Genomic DNA, 19,906 nt, shown 5'->3' with positions numbered 1-19,906 from the left:
CACTTCATTCTGGGAAATATAAATATCAAGCGGAAAATCGAGGAGTTGCTACAAAAAAGGCGCATTCGACCAAGTTCCTCGGCTTGTGGGAGCCCAAATGTACTTGTAAAGAAGAAGGATAGGACCTGGAGGCTATCCATTGATTATTAGACACTAAACAAAATCATTGTCGGGAATAGGTATCCAATCCCATGGATTGACGACCTTCTGGACCAACTCAAGGGGGCCAAGTATTTCAAAAAGATCAATATGAAGTCTAGTTATGACTAGGTTCCAATAAAGCCCACAAATGTATGGAAGACTGCCTTCAAATCCAAGGAAGGCCTTTTTGAATGGTTGGTTATGCCCTTCGGGTTGACAAATGCCCCTGCTACTTTTATGAGGCTAATTGATGACATCTTGCGATCCTTCACTAATTCATTCGTGGTTGTTTATCCGGACAACATGCTCATCTTCAGCAAGAGTTGGAAGGAACACTTGCAACACATTTGACAAATCATATAAACCCTTCGGTAGCATAAACAGTGTGCCAACTTGGATAAATGCACCTTTGGCATGAGCCAGGTCCAATATTTGGGTTATATCATAGATGAGCATGGCATGCACGTGGATCCAAATAATAACCAAGTAATTTGGGATTGGTCAGCCTCGACCACTCTAACGGAGCTTCACAGCCTTTTGGGCCCTGTAAATTTTTATCAGAGATTCCTGTTGAGATTCTCCCATATCACTTGGCCTTTGAGTCAAATTACTAAGAGCAGGGTGAAAGCAAATTTTTCCTGGTCCGAGTCCCAATATAAGGTGTTTGTTGAGTTGAAGCATCCACTCTACTATGCACTGGTAATCACACTTCCAAATTTGCAACAACCATTTAAAATCAAGATAGATGCCTCAAACTATGTTATTGGTGTAGTCCTCATCCATCATGGGCATCCAGTGGCCTATCATAGTGAGACACTTTCCGATAAAATTTGGAAGTACATCACCTATGATAAAGAGATGTATTCCATTGTGCAGGCTTGCTGATAATGGAAGCACTACATTCTAGGGAAGGAGATGGTCATCCACACCGATCACCAACCTCTTTAATTTATATAGACACAAGGGAAGTTTCAGAATGATCACAATCAGAAGTGGCATATGTATCTGCAACAATTCCACTTGAACATTAAATACAAAAAGGGCAGCACTAATCATGTTGCAAACTGCGTCAGTCGACCCCCAGTTGTAGCATTGACTACTGTTCTAAACTATTGTGGCCACAAGATCTTTAGATGGCTACAACTAAACAAAGATGATCCAAATTTTGCCTCCACATACTAGAATCTAGTATATGGAAAGAAAGTTCCTAATCTTAACCTCCAGGGTGCATTATTATGCTACCTGGGCCACCTTTGTGTTCCTTTAAGCGAGCGTGCCAAGATGATTTGGGAGGCGCACTACAGTTGGGTCACAAGACACTTTGGTGTAGAGGAAAATGCGGTTGTACTACAAATTTACTTTTATTGGCCCAAACTCTGACTGGATGTTGGGAAATATATCAGATCCTGCACCATTTCCAAGCCAACAATCAAGAAGCAAGGCTTGTACACTCCTTTGCCTACTCCTAACCAGTCATGGGAATCCATCTCCATGGACTATATGTCTGGCCTCCCTTTTACCAAGCATGGTAATGACTTTGTATTTGTGGTCATGGATAGATTTTCTAAGATGGCTATATTGGTGTCCTGCAAGAAGAGTAGCACAACAAAAGACACTACCAAAGTCTTCTTTGAACGAGAGTGGGTACATTCTGGGATCCCACAGACCATTATATCAGATCGGGATATTAGGTTCATGAGCACATTATGGTCAAGCCTTTGGACACAATTGAACACCAACCTCACCAAGTCGACTGCCTTACATCGCTAGACCGATGGCCAGATGGAGGTTGTTAATAGGATGATAGTGCACATACTCTGCATGTACAACTCCAAGAATCCACGAACCTGGGATGAGAGTATTCCCTATGTGCGACACAGTTATAACATAGCTCTCCATAGCTCGACTAGTCGCAGTCCCTTTCAAGTGGGTCTAGGATTTCAACCATTGAGCTTGATTGATGTTGCCATGCCTCATGCGACTACACAGGCAAAATCCACACACGTATTGTTCGAGGTTGATAAAGAAACCAAATTTATTGAACACATCCAACACATTTGCCAGTAGGTTCACAAAAACTTGAAGAAGTCAAATGCCAAGTACAAGCAATTCCATGATCAACATCGAGTGCCACACAAGTCTTAGGTGGGCGACAAAGTTTGGTTGCATTTGCAAAAGGAACGCCTTACTGGAGCCCATCAGAAGCTCATACCACTTTGGTATGGTCCTTACACCATTACCAAGGTTATGGGAGACAATGCTTTTGATCTCACCATTCCTCCATTCCTTGGCCTACACCCAGTGTTCAATGTGGACTGTCTTCGATGGTACTTCCCACCCTGGACACATTAGACATTGCTGAACAACTCACACCAACATAGTTAGATCCAGACTGCATGGAACATGCCACAACTGATCAGATTATGGACACACAGGTCAAGAACACTTGCTAGCAGAAGATACAACTATATCAAGTTGTCAAAGATGGCCAACTCCTGCACCAAGGCAAGTGGCTTACTAGGGACCAAGTTTAGCAGAAGTTTCCCCATCTCTTGGAGGCACTCAACGAAATGGGGACCATTTCTTCCTAATGGGGGAGGACTAATCCAGGTGGATGTTGGTGGCTACCTACCTATTCCACTTGGACCCCAACCACTATCTCTTTCAGTTTTTTAGTTTCCTTAATTGTAGCACAATTTACTATTTTTGGCAGTTTTGTGGGCCCTGAATTTCAGGAGCCGTTTTGAGGCCCTAAACAACGTTTTTTGTGAAAATCGGGGTCAACAAGGGTAAGTAACTAGTGTTGGTTTCTCAAAAGTTGCAGCCCTTGTATAAATATTTCTAACGAGGTATTGTGTGCATCAAACGATGATTATATGCCAAAGTTACGAGCTCAGGAAGTTGATGTACCAATTTACCCAAACAGGGCCCATAGTTTTGGTGCTTCATCTCCTAGGGTTAGGTTTTTGGATGTTTAGGGTTTTCCATTGTTTCTCAATAATAAAGAGGCCTCTGAGCCTGATTATAACACAATTCAGAGGCATGTCGCTGCTACATCTCTTCTCAAAGATAAGCTACCATCGCTTGAGCTAGTTTATTTCCATTTCTATTTGTAAGCATATTTCAGTATGTGATATTAATGAAGTGAAGTATTTATGTTGCATCTCTGTATTTATGGTTATATCTATAATTTATTCCATTCTGTTTTAAGTTCAGATCAATCACAACTAAGGCACGAAAAAGATATTGGTTGTAAGATATTTATTTTATTAATATGTTTGAAAGGTAAATATGGATATTTATTTTATTAATAGAAACAAAAAATAAATATTAGAGTTACTAGCAATTTATAAGTTTTTAATTTTACCATATATCAAAGAATAAAGCTAATGGTTGAATTCTAATCATTGCATAGAAACAAAAGGATAAATATTAGCAACTTATAATTTTTTAAATTTACCATATAACAAAGAACAAAGAACAAAGAACAAAGAACAAAGAACAAAGACATCTGGAATATAGTGGTTGAAATTTAATCATTACAGAAGACAAAATGAGCACATTGCAAAAGATTCATTTTGAAGATGGAAATTTTATTATATGAATTTGAGAAAACTAAGCTATGCTTCCATCCTTTAAAAGTGGGGCTAGGTATATGGTTTTGATATGTACAGGGGTATATGACAATTAATTAAGGGAAATACAATTGATTTAAAAGTGTATATAGGTATATGGTTGTGATATGTATAGGGGCATGGGACAATTAATTAAGGGAAAGATGATTTAAAAGTGGGGTTAGGTATATGGTTGTGATGTGTATGGGGGAACATAGCAAGTAATCAAAGAAAGACAATTAATTGTAAAATATTTATTTTATAAATATCCTTGAAAAATAGGTATCATTGTCTTATGTTATTATGAAAAGGGAAATATTATATCAACAGTGACTTGTAATAAAAATAGAATTAATTATCAATAACTTATAATTTGTATATGTATTACACAACTAGAATCTAATTAAAAATAACTTGCAATTTTGTAACTGTATTACACAACAAGAATCTCATTAAAAAGAGCACTTGGAAATTCAAACAAAATTCTAATAATTGTGGAGACAAAATGAGTACATAGTAAGTCTAAACATGACCAAAAAATTATTACTTTAAAGAAATATTGTTTTAATATAAACTATTGGTTTTATGTGAAGGTAAAATGCTCATGTAATGTGTGCTATGTTGCAATACTTAGTTCAAGTGGGCAGTTGGAACCATTGAGTTCTTTTTCACTTCTCAAAATTTTCTTTGCATGCTAACTCTTTGTAACCACCCTCCCATATTTACCCACTTAAACTAACCTGCCAGTGTAAACATGAGTTAAAGGATATTATGACAAGACCTAACCTCCTAAGTACAATTAAGGAAGTGGATTCGACAAATGGGAACTTTACCGACTTTCCTTAAGAGCCATAGGATACCCAGGAGCTAAGCAACCACTCCAAGTTCCCAAACCCTTAGTTGGATTGCTTTTTAGTGACCTGGGCCCACAACCGCATGCATGACAAGGCCTCCATGTGGTTATAGGCCTCCAACCACATGCATAAGCATGTAAGGGTGTAATTATAGCCCAAAACTTCTAGTTCAAAGGGTGTGGTCTCGGATTTCGAGCCACCAATTTAGTCTAGCCTCTAGACCACTAACCATAAATCAATGAGACTTTCTAGAATGAAAAATAACATGAGGACAAAGTCATTAGTATGAAACTTGACCAAGGACTTGACCTAACCAGACCTAACCATGACATTCATTTCATTAAACATATGGTTGAAACTTATTTGAGATTCACCAAGAAGATCTAATTCCCTCTCATGATAGTTGCAATAACATTATTTTAGCTCATGCATTCACTAACCATTCATCAACTAATCAAAACATATCAAGGGCCATAGCTAGAACTTGTTATGGAATCATTCTTATAACCAACATATAACTAGAATAATACCCATGATAGAACAACCATCAAAGCCGCAAAGTAACAAGTACAATTACTCATGAAATACAATAGGAAAAGAGATATTATTAACATATGACAAAGATAACCAAGTCAGGGACTTCCACGTACCACCCGACCATAGATTGAGTTGAATCAAATATTTCTTTCAGCCAATCACCCACGTGCCATATTCCAAGCATTAATGTGGAAACTCAAGACACAAACAACCAAGGCTTCCTGTAGATTAAACCACCTCTACCCTTAGGCTACCGCGATCCCACTAAAATAGGTTAAGAGATCACATAAGAAAACCAATACATGAACAACCAAGGCTTCTTGGAGATTAAAGCACTCCCACCAAAACCGGTCAAGAAATATCTAAGCCCAAAACAAGCTTGAATGCCTCAGAGTTTCTTCACCAATACCTTGAGAAATTTTCCTGTCTCCACCCACTTGTTGAGGGATTCTCGGAGATTAAGCCACCTCCACCCCCAACCCTTGGGAATTTTCCTAATACCACCTCACCCAGTTCCTAAACCTTATGGAAATCCAAAGCTCAACCAAATAAAAGAACCCCATCACACCATGGCTATCTAGAAATGGAAAGGCAAGGTTGAAGCAAGGTTGAAACAAATGTCACACCTAGAAAAACCCATGCCAATGAAAACAAGATAACCGAATAAACACATGCTTGTACCATGCATCCACAAACCAGTTAGGAAATCACACATGCAACTTGTTACCTACAAGTCTTCCTGGTGAAGATGCTTGATCCAACCTTCCTTTCTCGTCCTTTGTTTTCCTTTTCCTTCCTTTAATTTCTTGATTGCTTCCTCCTCTTGGTGCTCTTCTCTCTCTAAAACTAATTCCATAGCCAAACTGACAAAATCTAAACCAACAAAAGCTCAACTGACAAAAGTCGTGAACTAATCCGCATGAGCCTTTTTATCATTGAGGCCTTTATTTTCTTCATTTTCATCTATTTTCCTTCAATTTACATCTCATGAAAACCCGCTCCAAGTGAATATTGGTGGCCACCCACCTATTCCACCAAAACGTCTAGTCGATTTCATCAGTTTCCTTGATTATAGAAACATTTACTATATTTAGCAGTTTTTTGAGTCTTAAAATTTTAGAGTTGTTTTGACCTCCTAAATGACTTTTTTTTGAGGTTCAGAAAAGGCTTTCCAAAAATCCTATAGTACTCGAAGAGAAATTTATAATGAGGTATTGTACATGCCAAACGAAGATCATATGACCAAGTTACGACCCATGGAAGTTGGCTGCCTAACAAACCCTAAAAGGGCCCACAAACCCTTGTCGTTCCATCTCCTATGGTTAGGGTTTTGGTTGTTTAGGGTTTCCCTTTGTGTTTCAATAATACAAATACCCTCGAGCCTCATTGTAACATAGTTCAGAGGCATGTAGTCACCACATCTCTTCTCAAATATAAGCTACCATTGTCTGAGCTAGTTTATTTCCATTCTGTATGTAAGCATTTTTTAGTTCTTTTATTAATGAAATGAATATTTATTTCTACTACATCTCCGTGTTTATGTTTATATTTGTATTTTGTTGCATTCTTGCATAAGTCTAGATCAGTGGTATCAGAGCGGTCTCATCTTTCTCTATTTTTCTTTGAATGTCCCCAACGAGGTCGGGGTATAAGGACTTAGGTCTCGAACTGCTTGAACCTTTGCAAGACCAACCTTGGAAACTCGGACGACCTCTCGTGGAATAAGAAAATAAAGATGAGGGAGCTATAGATCCTTTCAAAATATTGCTCGAAGTATCCCTCGTGTGGCAAAGGAAGATGATGATGGATAACTTTTCCCAAATCATTCTGCAAATGCCTATAGGCGACACGTCTTCATCCGATAACAACTCTGAATGTGCCACTCCCTTCAAGGTACAAGGCAACTTTGAAATTACAATATTTGAAGGCCAGATAGATGCATATGCCTTAGATAGATGGTTAAATATGTTGGAAGTGTATTTTCTAGTTCATGATTTTTCTAATAGGGAAGAAATTACTTTCACTCCTCAAAGCCACCCCCCCATGTCAAAGCCTAGTGGGAAATCTACTGCAAGTAGAGGGAGAAGAGAGAACCCTCACTATTTTCAACCACACCCACTTGGAATTCTTTCTGAGATGTCATCAAGGAACAATATTACCCCATGGGGAGCTATGAGGATAAGTACATACAATGGACTACATTGTGACAACAAAGGGATCAAGATGTGCATGAGCTAATGAATCTTTTCCATACCATGCACATAAAGTTGGGTATAAAATATTTTGAGAAACATCTGGTGCTTAAGTACCATATGTTGGGTGTGGAGCCTTCTTATATTCTGTATTCAAATGTATCTTCACATTGGACGCTAGTTCGTAATGGGGCAGCAATGCCGCTCGTAAAATATTCACTGCAAGGGGGATCCAGGGGGGGCAGGAGGATTGGGGGTAGCACCCCCGAAGCTAAAAATAGATGTAAAATTGCCTTGTAAAAAGTTGTAATTGTGTAGTCAATCTAGGCCATTCATTAGGTGGAGATCTGATGGTAGAAGTTATGTTTAATTTAGGGTTTTTTGCCCTAGAAGGCAACCCCTCGCTATATATGAGGGAATTGTATTGTGTCTATAGAGATCTATATTCTGAGTGAGGAAGAGAGAGGAGATTGAGAGTGAAGAGAGAATTACAGTGGATCTGCTGTAGGTTGTATCTCTTCAGTTTGCTGGATAATATAAAAGGAAGGACTGGCTATTTATCCATGGATGTATCCCAATCTGGGTGAACCACGTATATCTGTGTCTCTCTTGTTTTATGTGTTTTCTGTGTTTATATTTCTGCAATATTTCATGTGTTCCATTGCTCTATAATATATAATTTTCTAACAACTAGCATCAGAGCCAAAGGTCTATTTGGCTGATAAACTCGCAGGAGAGAAAGGTTCCTGGTTCGAGTGGGAGCAATGGTGGAAGATGGTAGGTTTAGGGTCGAAAAATTTAATGGCCAAAACTACTAGCTATGGAAGATGCAGATGGAAAATTATATATATCAGAGAGATCTGTACCAACCATTGAACGGAAAGAAAAATAAGTCGACGAGTATGACAGACACAGAATGGGATATTCTCGATAGAAAGGCACTTGTAACAATACGGTTGTGCCTAGCAATGTCGGTAGCGTTAAATATTTCAAAGGAAACGACAATAGATGGTTTAATGTCGACATTGGCTAAACTATATGAAAAACCCTCGGCCTCAAATAAGGTATTTCTTATGAAGCGTTTATTTAATATGAAAATTTCAGAAGGTGGATCTGTTGCTGATCATTTAAATGAATTTAATATAGTTACCAGTCAGTTAATTTATGTAGGGGTAACTTTTTATGATGAAGTTAGGGCTCTGTTATTTCTGTGCTCATTGCCAGAAAGTTTGAATGGTTTAGTTATGGCCATTAGTAACTCTGTCTCTGGATCTAGTACTTTAAAGTTTGATGTTGTTGTCGGTGCAATTGTTAGCGAGGAAATGCAATGGAAAAGCTTCGGTGAGACATCAGGTAATGCTTTGACTGCAGAGACTAGGGGAAGAAACATGGAAAGAGGAAAGAGCCCAGGATATCGTAGTAAGTCAAGGAAAGGCAGATCCAAGTCTAGATCAGGGATAGTGTGCTGGAAATGCGGGAAGAAAGGATACTTGAAGAAAGACTACAAGTCTCGGAAGGGAAAAGAAGGAGACGCGAAACAAGAAAATAATCATGAAGCGAATGTAATAGGTGATGTGTTGCAGGATGATTTGATTCTTTCATTAGAAAATATTATTGATGCCTGGGTGGTAGATTCAGGGGCCTCATTCCATGCCAAACCTGATAGGAAATATTTTCATGATTATGTTCAAGGAGATTTTGGACAGGTTCGATTGGGTGATGATAAACCCTATAAAATAATTGGAATGGGTACATATATCATAAAACAAAAAAATGGAAATCAATGGCTATTGAAGGAGGTAAGGCATGTTCTAGATCTGAAGAAAAATCTGATTTCAACATGGTAGTTGGGAGGTGAAGGTTGCATAACTACTTTCACAGATAAAGCTTGGAAGGTCACTAAAGGAGCCCTGATAGTAGCAAAAGGAGAAAAGGTTGGTACATTGTATTTATGCAATGGTATTTCTAATTCTATTAATTCTTTAACCTCTACAGGAGCAGATACTGCATTTTGGCATCAAAGGCTTGGGCACATGAGTGAGAAGGGGATGCAGATCCTTCACTCAAGAAATTTGTTGCTAGGTTTGAAGCATGTTGATTTGGAGTTCTATGAAAATTATGTTTGTGGAAAACATAAGAGAGTCAGATTTCTCAAAGTTGGGAAAGAAAAGAAGAGAGAAAAATTAGAGCTTGTGCATACAGACGTATGGGGACCTGCTCAGGTATCATCTCTCGGTGGCTATCGCTATTATGTTATTTTTATTGATGATGCAACCAGAAAAACCTGGATTTATTGTATTCGAAATAAATCTGATGTATTTGATACTTCCAAGAAATGGAAAGATTTGGTTGAAAATGAGACAAGAAAAAGGTTGAAGTGTCTCAGACAGATAATGGAGGTGAATATTGCAGCAAAGAGTTTGATAGGTACTGTTCAGAAAATGGAATTCACAGAGAGAAGACAGTTCCAGGAACACCACAAAAAAATGGTGTGTCATAAAGGATGAATGGGACAATCATGGAGCGTGCAAGGTGCATGAGATTGGATGCAGTCTTGCCTTAACAATTTTGGGAAGATGCTATAGATACTTTTGATTATCTAATAAACAGAGGGCCTTCAAGTTCCTTGGATGGTGGTATTCCAGAGGAGGCATGGACATGTAAAAAGTTAAACTACTCCTTTTTAAATGCTTTTGGTTGTGAAGCCTTTGTCCACATTAATAAAGAAAATAGAACAAAGCTTGAGGCAAAATCAAAGAAATGTACCTTTATTGGATATGGTGTTAATGATTTTGGTTATCTCTTTTATGATTATGAAAAAGACAAAATAATTAGGAGCAAAGATGTCATATTCAATGAAAAGGTTTTGTATAAGGATCAGCTGTAGGAAACGAAACAGGAAAAAGAAAACAGAGAATACACAGTGCTTGATGAGATCACTGAAAAAGTGATGGTTCCTGAAAATCATAATGATCAACATCCAGAACAACAACCACAATAGCAACAAGCACCTCAAACACCTAAAAGTGGTGTTAGAAGATCTACCAAGATAAGTAGACCCCATGAACGATACTCTCCTTCATTATATTATGTATTGTTGACTAATTATGGTGAACTAGAATGTTATGAAGAAGCAGTACAGGTAGAAACCAGGAAGAAGTGAGAGCAAACCATGAAAGAAGAGATGGAATCCTTAGCACATAACCAGACTTGGAACTTAGTCAGGTTGCTTACAGGTAAAACAACATTGCAGAATAAATGGGTTTACAGGTTGAAGGAAGAAGATGGAGGTAGACAAAGGTATAAAGCTAGACTTGTGGTGAAGGGGTTTGCACAGAAAAATGGTATAGAATTTGATGAGATATTTTCTCCTGTTGTTAAAATTACTTCAATAAGAACTATTTTAAGTCTAGTTGTAGCTGAAGATTTGCATCTTGAGCAGTTAGATGTAAAGATAGCCTTTTTCCATGGGGATTTGGAGGAAGAGATATATATGCAACAACCACAAGGATATGAGGTAAAAGGGAAGGAGAAACTAGTGTGTAGGTTGAAGAAGAGCTTGTATGGCTTAAAACAGGCTCCAAGGCAGTGGTATCTAAAATTTGATAGGTTTATGTCTGAACAAGGTTATACTAGATGTCACTCGGATCATTGTGTTTATTTCAAAAGACAAAATGATGGCAGCTATATTATATTGTTATTGTGTGTAGATGACATGCTTATTGTAGGTTTTAACATGCAGGAAATATATGTGCTCAAAAGAAAATTGGCAAACTTATTTGCAATGAAGGATTTGGGTGTTGCAAAACAAATCCTTGGTGTGAGAATAACTAGAGACAGGAAGAATCACAAATTAACATTGTCTCAGAGTGAGTACATGCAAAAAGTGTTGAAAAGGTTTAATATGGAGAATTCAAAACTAGTTAGTATGCCTTTGGCTAGCCATTTCAAAATAAGTAAGGAAATGTGTCCCAAGACTCAGGAAGAAATGGTTGATATGTTTAAAGTTCCATATGCATCAGCAGTTGGAAGCTTAATGTATGCAATGGTCTGCACAAGGCCTGATATGTAGTGGGAGTTCTAAGCAGGCACATGAACAATGCAAGAAAAGAACATTGGATGGCAATAAAGTGGATTCTCAAGTGTTTGAGAGGTACCACAAATCAAGCATTATGCTTTGGTGGTTCAAACATTTCTCTACAGGGATATGTTGATGCAGATATGGTGGGTGATAGAGATAACAGGAGGAGCACCACAAGGTATGTGTTTACTGTAGGTGGAACAACTATTAGTTGGATCTCAAAACTACAAAGTGTTGTTGCACTCTTAACAACAGAAGCAGAGTATATTGCTGCTACAGAGGCTAGTAAAGAAATGATTTGGTTACAAAGGTTTCTAGATGAATTGGTTAAGAAGCAAGAGTTGGGCAGGTTATACAGTGACAGCCAGAGTGCCATACATCTTGCAAAGAACTCTGCATTTCATTCCAAGAATAAACATATATAGCTCGAGTACCATTTCATATGGTCAACATTCGAAGATGGATAGTTTAAGATGGTAAAGGTACACACTAGCAAGAATCCTGCAGACACGTTAACAAAAGTTGTAACCAGGGAGAAACTGAGAGTCTTCTTAGTTTCAATTGGTCTTAAAGTATGATGAAGAAGATGAGAAACAACCAGGTCCAAAGTGAAGTCATTGTCTAGTAAATGAAGCAGTGGTGGAGTTGCTATAATCAGTCTCCAAGTGGGAGATTGTTGGGTGTGGAGCCTGATTATCTTCTGTATTCAAAGGCATTGCCGTATTGGACCCCTGTTTGTAATGGGGCGAAACACCACTGGTAAAATATTCGTTGCAGGGGGGTTGAGGGGATCGGGGCAGCGCCCCCGAAGCTAAAAATAGATGTAAATTTCCTTGTAAAATGTTGTAATTTCGTAGCCAATCTGGGCTGCTCATTAGGTAGAGACCTGATGGTAGAATTTATGTTTAATTTATGGTTTTTTTCCCTAGAAGGAAACCCCTCACTATATATGAGGGAATTGTATTGCGTCTATAGAGATCTGTATACTGAGTGAGGAAGAGAGAGGAGATCGAGGGCGAAGAGGGAATTACAACGGATCCATTGTAGGTTGTATATCTTCAGTTTATTGGATAATATAAAAGGAAGGACTGACTGTTTCTCCATGGATGTAGCCCAATCTGGGTGAACCACGTATATCTGTGTCTCTCATGTTTTATGCATTTTCTGTGTTTATATTTCTGCAATATTTTATGTGTTCCATTGCTTTGTAATATATAATTGTCTAACACCATAGTTGTTTGCACAAATACATTAAGGAGGAAATGGAGTTCCTGGACATCTCATCTCTTGGTGAAACATATTGATGTGTTGCCAAGATTGAGCGTAAATTTAAACAGAAGAAGCACGATTTTGGATTTGCGAGTCTAAAGAAAGGGAAAGGCACCCCCAAACCACTGAACAAAGGATAAATCTAAGGCGAGGTGGCCCTGGACAACCCACCGAGGCTACAAGAAAAAAAAACACACGAAGAAAAATAATGACACAAGAAAATGGTGTGAGTTCCATAAGAGCCCCACTCACAACACAAGTGAGTGTCGATCCAAGTAGTCATTGGTGCCCGAGATGAAGGCTTCTAATTTAGATGCATGTTCTAAATTTTATTTAGAACATGACAAAGGGAATGAAAAAGGGAAGCATATTATTGATGTGGAGTCGAGCACCATTGTAGCCACCACCAAGATCCAGAAGATTGAGCCTAAAGATCCAGAGGAGGGGGACTGTTTCTTCCACCCACAAATGCGGGTGAAGGGTTCTCCGTTGTAGTTAATTATTGATAGCAGGAGCCAAAAGAACCTCATTTCAACAAATATCTTGAAGAGATTGGGCCTACCAACTATACCACACCCACAATTGTACACCATCAGGTGGCTTCACTAAGGACGAGATCTCTGTATTAACCATAAGTGTCACCTTTCATATAGCATCAAGCCCTTCACATATGAGGTACTGTGTGATGTTTCTCCTTCTTGAAGTTTATGATGTATTATTAGGCCAAACATACTTGTGGAAACATCATTTTGTGTATGAGTCTAGGCCTCACACTTTTATTATTATTTTGGCAAATAAGTTATATAGGATACCAAAGGTAGCACCACCTACCACCATCTCTTTTATCTTTGTTAAGCAATGTAGTAAGATCATTTCCCAAGTCGTTATATTTTTCTTGCTTATGATTTACCCTTAGGGAAAGAAGAAAATTTTGGCCACCTTCACAGCCTCTAGACAGATCCCCTCTACATGACAAAAACAGATGGACAAGGTCATAGATGAGTATAGGGACTTCTTCACCTCACCCAGAGGGGTACCCCTACACTATTAGGTTAACCACCCCATCGATCCGACCCTGGGTGAGTCGCCACCCAATGGACCGATCTGCTGATGCTTTGTTTTGAAGAACAATGAAATCAAGAGGCAGATTTGGGAGCTGTTGCAGAAAGGGAACATCATGCCAAGTTCATCACCTTATGGGAGCCCGATTGTGTTGGTATAGAAGAAGGACGGAACCTAGAGGCTTTGTATTGATTATGAGGCTCTGAATAAGATCACTATATGGAATAGACATCCAATCTAAATGATTGATAACCTTTTGGATCGGCTCAAGGGGGTTAAATATTATAGTAAGATTGATTTGAAGTCCGATTATCACTAGGTATTGATTGAGCCCTCTGATGTGTGGAATACTGCCTTCAAATTCAAGGAGGGCCTCTTCAAATGGATGGTCATGCCTTTCAAGTTGAAGAATTCCCCCGCAATCTTCATGTGGATGATGGAAGAAATATTGTGGCCCTTCACCAACTCGTAGAGTTTCCAAAAGTAATTTTGTTGTCCAAACCTTCGATAGGATGTTTGGAAGTACATCAGATCTAGCACTGCCTGCATCATTTCCAAAACTACAATCAAGGAGCAAGGCCTGTATACTACTCTACCTACTCCTATTCGACCCTCAGAATCCATCTCCATGGATTACATGTCGGGCCTTCCTTCTATCAAGCATGGAAGTTATTATGTTTTTATGGTGGTCGATAGATTCTCTAAGATGGCCATTTTGGTAGTCTGCAAGAAGAGTATCACAACAAAAGCCAATGCCAAACTCTTCTTTGAATGAGTGTGGGTACACTCTGGGATCCCAAAGTACATTATCTTAGATCAGGACAGTTGATTCCTATGTGCAGTCTGGTTAAGACTTTAATCATTATTGAATACCAGGCTCATTAAGTCATGGCCTTCCACCCCCAAACTGATGGCCAAACAGAGGTCATCAAAAGGATGATCATGCACATCTTGTGTATGTACAAATCAAAGCACCCACACACATGGGATGAGAGCCTCCTTTATGTCCAACATAGCTACAAAAAATCTCTCCATAACTCAACTAGCCACAACCCCTTTCAGGTGGGATTGGGATTCTAGACACTATGTCCCATTCATGTCGCCATACCATTTGCAGCTACTCAAGCAGATTCGGCTAATGTCTAGTCCAAAGATGACAGGGCTAACAACTTCATTGAGCACCAAATCCACCAATATGTCCATGACATATTGGATAGAGAAAACACTAAGTAGAAACAATGTCATGATCAAGATCAAGTGCCACACAAGTTCCAAGTGGGCGACAAAGTTTGGTTACATTTTTAGAAGGAGCACCTCGTTGGGGCCCACCGCACGATTCACCCTCTCTAATATGGGCTACATTTGCAGAAGGAGCGCCTCGTTGGGGCCCACCGCAAGATTCACCCTCTCTAATATGGGCCTTACACCATCACTAAAGTTGTAGGGGAAAATTATTTTGAGCTCAATGTTTCACTGTTCTTTGGGTTGCACCTAGTATTTAATGTGGACTGACTCTGACCATACTTTGCCCCAATGTTGGATAGATCCGACGTTGCTGAGCAACTGACACCAACAGAGCTCAACCCAATTTGTATAGAATAGGCCAAAAATCTTAGGATCATGGACACACATATCAAGAACACCCACCAATAGAGGATTCAAATATATGAGTTGTCAAAGCAGACCAACTCCTTCACCAAGGCAAGTGTCTCATTAAGGACTAGGCTCAACAAAAATTTCCTCACCTCATGGAGGCTTTGCATTTAATGGGGACCCTTGATTCCTAAGGGGGGAGGACTGATCCAGGTGGATATTGGTGGCCACCCACCTATTCCACCTAGAACTCCATTCAGTTTCATTATTTTCCTTGATTATAACAACATTTACTATTTTTAGTAGTTTTTAGGGTCCTAAACTTCCGGAGTTGTTTTGACCCCCTAAATGGCATTTTTTTGAGGTCTGAAGCAAACTTTTGACAAATCCTATAGTATTGAGAGATACCTTTATAACGAGGCATCCTACATGGAAAACAAAGATCATATGACCAAGTTACGATCCTGGGAAGTTGGTTTCCCAACTAACCCCAACGGGGCCGACAAACTCTTTTCGTTCCATCTCCTAGGGTTAAGGTTTAGGTTGTTTAAGGTTTATTTTTGTTGTTTAATAATAAAAAGGCCCTTTAGCCTCATTGTAACACAATTTAGAGGCATGTAGCTGCCACATCTCTTCTTAGAGAAAATCTACCATCATCTTAGCTAGTTTATTTTCATTCTGCATGTAAGAATTTTTTAGTCCTTTGATATTAATGAAATGAAGATTAATTTCTATTGCATCTTTTTGTTTATGTTTATATCTGTATTCTATTGCTTACTTGCATAAGTTCGGATCAAAACCTGCAACCTTTAATCTCCTTTTTTTTTTCCCTATTTTTCCTTTATTTTCATAAATAAATGCCAATTAATGCCCCTTTGCATTTGAAAATGCCTTTGTCAACTTCCTTAGCCATTAATAAACTGAAGTGACATCCACTAGGATTTTTTTTCGCAACATTCAACTTGGAATACATGTCATGTGACCTTGATCTTATTTTTCCTTTATTATCATTTATTATATGAAGTTTAAACTGAGGTTGTTATAAACCCCTGCCCCTTAGGGGAACACCATCACCGATGTTCTATCACACCTACGACAAACAAACCATTTAAAACAAAATATACTGTCCATGGAGATTTATACTACTAAAAACATGACAATCATATTGTTTATTGGAGCTTTATAACATATCTCATTATGGTATTTAAAATAACATAAACGTATATACATATGCACATTTTCTGTCACAATAAAAATAAAAGGATACAATTCCCGCATTAGTGAAAAAGGGAATATATAGGATCAAACCTCCACCCTCAAAGTAATACCAGGATTCGCCTCCTTCCCAGGAATTCCAGAATCCATTGCCAAAGTCAAACATGCATATTATGTCCAACGCTACAATCATTGCACTACCTGTTCCCTTAGTGAAAATTTTGTTATCAAAATAAAATTTCTGCATTTTAAAATCTTTTTTGGAAAATGCAGACAATTTTAGTGTCAATATTTAATTTTGTAATAAATAGGGAAATTTGCTTGATAGCAGGGTTGTTAACATTTTTTGGAAATCCGAGTAAATAAATAGAGAAGTTTGAAGTCATTTTTAAAGCATCTGAAGGACTCAAAACTTACATCAGACCCTCTCCATTGGAAAGTGCTAAGAATTATCTTCCAACGATATATGGAACTCCTAAATGGACTCTAGAATTAAAAGTTAGAGTAGATTGAGGTTGTCCTTTGAAAACCAAAAAACAAGGAGAAATTGCCTAAGTGTAAAATCCTGGATCCTACATTTCGAAGGTTTGAAGAGAGAAATAGTGGAGGTCGGAGCACATCAATGATCAATGATCGCCGATATTGATAATTGGTGATCAGAGGTCATGTAGTATTAGTAAACAACGATCAGATGCCTAGGGCACATTGAATATCGCATTATCGAAGCAATCAACAATATCGACAATCGACGACTGGAAAATTGTAAATGAGGTGGAGTGATCACATTTTAGAAGTTGTGATATAAAAGTGTTGATAGTGTTAAACTACAGGGAAAGCACAAAAACAGGTTAACAAAGAAAATTATTGCAAAAACCAGACATAGACGTGTCTTTTCTCTCTCCTCCAACTGGACATGTGGCAGAATACAATTGGTTCCTATAAAGCCACATGGCGGCTTACGTCATCATGACGTGGCAGGTGGAAACATGGCAAGCAGTTTCGACATTTTCAGGGGTCATAAGAGGCCAAAAAAGGGTGACATGAGTCACCACTCACAAGGTGACACATGGTAGTGATGATGCCATATATTAGATGTTGAAAATCGCAGGGTAAATAATTTCACAACTCTCAAAGTAAATCCTCCGATTGAGGGGCTCTAATATCGGGACTAGCACACGGTCTTTAGAGTTTAAAATAACCCCAGGATTAAAGCATTTAACAAACGAAATAGCCCCTAGTAATGAACGAAAAGCCTTAGCACTTCAAGGCTAAGTCAATGGTCACAACCCTTGGTCATAGGGCGCAAAAATGTAGGAAGGGGCTAAAAGCAAAAGTGGCCCAATAATATTAGTGAAATAATAACATGAAGATTTATTTGAGAGGAACATACAAAGGGTTAAATATGGATGAGTCAGAAGTGATTCAATTGCAGGAAAAGAGGGATCGTAGTTTGGAATGGACAATCACAAATTGTTGTGAAAACAACTACAACCACTCTAGATTTCAAGCAACAAGACCAAGATTAAAAAATAGATTTCTAGTTTTGAATGCTAGAGACTTTCTAACATAATTGAAGAAAAACGAAGGAGCAGTTGTAGAGGGAAAATGTTATGGTAACAAAAATGCTAAAAATGTAGTTGGGGACCTATTCTACTTTGAAGGGAAGCAATTTATTAGATACGCCTTTTGCCTAAATGCAAGCATGTTTTCCTATAGTTATTCTAGGACTTTCAGAATATTCTAAATTTTATTGTTTGCATACATGATCTTGAGAGATATTTAAAATATCTTTGTTTCTGTAACTATGCGAGGACTATTATTTTGTAAAACAGTTATGTAGAACAATATATAAACTATTTATAAATATGTAAATAGAGGTTGGGAATTATTGGAAAAACACTTGTAATCCAAATATATTTGAGCAATCTTGAATGTATTCACAGTTTTTTATGAGCAGTTAGTAGGAAATTCATGTGTTGCTTCTCCCTATCAGAATTTTCCCTGCCAGTATTTTCTCTGTTATATAATTGTTTTCTTCTATGTATGATAATTTTAGTTTATGATATTGGATTTCATTGATGCTCCTCTCTTAAATTATTAGTCATTAATATTTTTTCCTCCAACCATCTATAAATTGTGTTTCCTTCAGTCCTTCTTTCTTCTAATCTCCCAAAGAATCAAAGGACTTGTGACTTTTCATGCTTTGTATAACTTGATCATTAGATTTTTGATCTCATTTGTTTAATAGTTGGACTCCATGCCCAATGGTTTTGAAGATCACCCAACTAATTCATCCATAGATCTAAATCTGGCCGCTTGAACTGAATTGTACAAAACCTTCTACTACAGTGACCATAGGGTAATTCAATTTTACGGAGAGAGCCCTCTCCTGGTTGAAGGGTTGGCTTCAAACTACAAGAGGTTTGAGGTTGCCTTAGTTATTTCCTTTCACATCCAGGGAAATTTCTGAGAGATAAAACATTTAACAAATCATTGTTCGAGGGCACACTCCTAATGTGCATCTGATTCCACATGAAAATTCTAATAACCAAAAAAATTCCATTCTCCAACCTTCCCTTCTTTGCTCCATAGTCCCTCGAGCAATCTTGTCACCCAATTTCGTGAAATCACTCACCTTCCAAGTTCCTTGGCATCCCCTTTCACAGGTGTTGTGGCTAGAAGCAACCCCCCTTTTTACTTTAGTAGTAGTAATAACACTAAAGTAAATGGGGACACTTCTAAAAAAATAATAAAAGCTAGCACTTAGAATTCCCTTTGAATAAAAAACACTTCATATGCTTAGGAAAAACATCCGCTAAACCAATATCTTAAGTATTATGATAAGTCTCAAATAAAAATGTTCTCTTAACAAAAAACATTGCATTGCAAAAAGGGTAAAGGAGGATATCATAGAAACAAACCTTCGGAATTGTGAAAACGTGATAATGTGAGATCACGTGCCTTACAGACTCATCGCATATCGCATATTTCATATGTCACAAACGCCTCTTATGATAAAACACCCCGATCCTGCAATATGTGATAAAGCATCTCGCAAATTGCATCTCGTAGTCGCATAAAGGAATAAATGATTGTTAATGAAAAAGGGATAGCGATATTATGATCTGCGATATTGCGAAGAAAATCGCAAAATCGCTTTATCGCAGAACAACAGGTCTCATTGTTCAATGAAATATTTCTCGTAATCTGATACCGAGTTATGGGCATTGATGTCAATTTAGTGGTTTATTGATGGTCATTTATGAGAAAAGATTTAGATCTAATCAAAAGGTTGTTTCATGTAGGGTGATATATTTTATATGATTTCAAAATTAAAGAGCTTTCTCG

Source organism: Pinus tabuliformis, chromosome 2_1, assembly GCF_031772625.1.
Source record: "Pinus tabuliformis cultivar Carrire ecotype Pingquan chromosome 2_1, CPIR1, whole genome shotgun sequence".
NCBI classification, from domain to species: Eukaryota; Viridiplantae; Streptophyta; class Pinopsida; order Pinales; family Pinaceae; genus Pinus; species Pinus tabuliformis.
Note: the sequence above shows the minus strand (reverse complement) of the source record.